Here is a 3,064-nt window from a genome sequence, read left to right on the forward strand (position 1 = left end):
TCTCCCTTCTATGACGAGGTGGGCGAGTCTTTGGCATTCTAGTAGACTCTGAAGAGACAAGAAATACATTCACATTCTTTCCCCTTCTTACTCCCAGGAAATGGAAGGTAGCAGAATCCATCACTGCCTCTTCATTAAATTTAGGAACAAAACTCATCCCCTAATTGAATTCTTATCTAATGACTCAGAGCTTTGAGGCAATCTGAGAGCTTTAATTTTGAAGTTTATTATCTATGTTAATTAAGACAAAGTCATGATTATCTAGTTCTCGTTTGCATCCTCTCACTCCGTCCCTTATATACCACATTTTTTTTTTCACTTCTCACATCTAAATATGTTCCTTGTTCCTTGATTAATGAGAATGAGCGTTTTTTATGAGAAGCACGTATTAGAGCCAGAGGTATAACTTATCCTTCCTTCTTTCTCCTGGGATTGGCAATGCAGTTCTTTGTTGATGATGGGGTTGAGAGTGGAAGCCCTGGTAAGCATGAACAGCAGAGATTTTTTGGATTCTAAAGACACTAGTGTTCAGGGAGAAGGCTGCCCTCTAAGAGGGAATAAAAAACAAGGCAAATGAGTTTAAATGGTTCTACGCTAGTGAGAAAATACACACCTCTCAAACAATAGGTGATGTTTCAGTGAAACTTCCTGGGATGGGTGCAGGGGGGAAAACTACTGACAAGCAGAAAGCAAATATGCACAAGAGATTGAAGATAAGAAGCGAACTATACATCAAAATAAGTATGCAACCCAGAAATACAGATTTATTAAAATAGCTCATACATTGAAAGGCTGAGCTATTCCTAGTTGTTCATCATGTCAGTTTGTTGCTAAGTGCCACCTGGCATGTGTACTTTGAAACTTGGGAATTTTATCCCCAGGAAAAGTGTGTAGATGTTTTCCTGCCAGTATACATGAAGAGTGCTAACAGCAACAGCAGCAAGCTACATCTTCTAAGATCTTTAATTTAGGGAGCTTAATTCTCCCCTTAGATCTCAAGATTCCATGTTCTTCTCATATCTATTTTACAGTCTCTGAAGTATTGGAGTTTTACCTAATACCTTCTTAGTTCTGCAGTGGTTGTGATAGCTACATTTTTAGCTACTGAGAAGCCAAGAGTATCTGTTACAAATGCTTATTTGTGGGTTCTGAGAAATTATAGAAGAAACCAGAAGTCCTGAAGCTGATTTACCGTAACTCACGTTCCTCGGGGCATCACAGGACTGACAAGCTGTACAACCTGTCACCTGTAGGTATCGGTTTTCCTCCTCTCAGGTTTCTTCCTTACTTGTCTCCATTCTATGAATTCTCAAAGAGCCTCTTCCCAAGATTCTAGGGCAACACTGTCCAATGTGGCTAGTGAGCACTCTAATGGGCCTATTGTGACTGAGAAACTAACTTTTAAAAAAGTTTTATTGAGATATGATTGGCATGTAGTAAGTTGCACATATCTGAAAAATATAATTCAATAAGTTTTGATATGTGAATACACACATGAAAACATCACCCAATTAAGATAATGGGCATAGCCATCACTCCTAAAAGTTTCTTCATAACTCTCTTTTAATCCTTCCATTCCCCTCCTCCATCCTCAGGCAACCACTGATCTGTTTAATGAAACTGAGGCTTAGTTGGACCACCTAGAATTTTAAAATATATAAATGGAATAATAAAGCATGTACTCTATTTGTCTGGCTTCTTTTACACAGCAAAATTATTTTTAGATTCATCCACACCGTAACACATATTCATAGTTCATTGCTTTTTACTGCAAAGTGATATTCCATTGTATGGATATACTACAGTTTGTCTAGTCACCTGTTGATGGACACTTAAACTTTTTCCAGCATTTGACTATTACATATAAAGCCAGGAATATTCACACACAAGTTGTTGTATGGACAGATCCCTTTCATTTCTCTTAAGTAAAAACACAGGAGTAGAATGGTGGCATCCTATAGTAAGTGCATGTCTAACTTTCAAAGAAACCACCACCCTGTTTTTCATCTGTAGTTTATGAGAGTTCTCATTCCTCCACATTCTTGTCATAGTTGATGTGTTCAATCTTTTGTTTCTTACTGTGGTTTTCGTTTACATTTTTATAATGAGTAATGATAAGAACCCTTTCATTTGCTTATTTGCCATTTGTATGTCTTCTTTGTGGAAATGTCTGTTTGGATCTTTTGCCCATTGTTTTTAGGTTGTTTGTTTCCTTATTAAGTTTTGAGAGTTCTTTATATATTCTGGTTACAAGTCCTTTATCAGATATATGGTTTTCAACAATTTTATCTTAGTCTTTTGTGTGCCTTTTCATGATTTATTTCTGAGCCCTTCATTCTTCTTCATGGATCTATTTGTCTATCATTTTGGCAACACTATGCTATTTTTATTTCTGTAGTTTTATAATAATTCTTGAAATCAGATAGAGCTGGTCCTCCAACTTTGTTCTTTGCAACATTATTTTGGTTATTCTAGGTCATTTGCATTTCTACATAAATTTTGGAAAGTTTTCTATTTTTATTTATTTATTCATTTTTGAGACAGGGTCTCGCTCTGTTGCCTCAGCCAGAGTGCAGTGTTATTATCATAACTCACTGCAACCTCTAACTCCTGGGCTCAAGCAATCCGCCTGCCTCAGCCTCCTGAGTTGCTGGGACTATAGGCATACACCACCACATCCGGCTAATTTTTCTATTTTTTGTGGAGACAGGGTCTTACTCTTGTTCAGGCTGATCTCAAACTCCCAACCTCAAGCAATCCTCCCATCTCAGCCTCCCAAAGTGCTAGAATTACAGGTGTGAGCTACCGTGCCTGGCCTCAATTTTTATTTTTAAAAATCTTCCTGAGATTTTGACATTAAGTGTATTGATTCTGTACGTCAACTGGGGGAGAATTGCATCTTAATAATATTTAGCCTCCTGACCCATGAATATGTGAATCACTTCATTTATTTAGGTCTTCTTTAACTTTTGCTAGCAATATTCTGTAATTTCCGGTGTATAGCTAATTCACATGTTTTTTCAGATTTATCCCTAATATTTTTTGATGCTACTGTAAATAGCAT

The sequence above is a fragment of the Propithecus coquereli genome, unplaced genomic scaffold (genome assembly GCF_000956105.1).
Source record: "Propithecus coquereli isolate 6110/MARCELLA unplaced genomic scaffold, Pcoq_1.0 Scaffold205, whole genome shotgun sequence".
In the NCBI taxonomy this organism is placed as follows: Eukaryota; Metazoa; Chordata; class Mammalia; order Primates; family Indriidae; genus Propithecus; species Propithecus coquereli.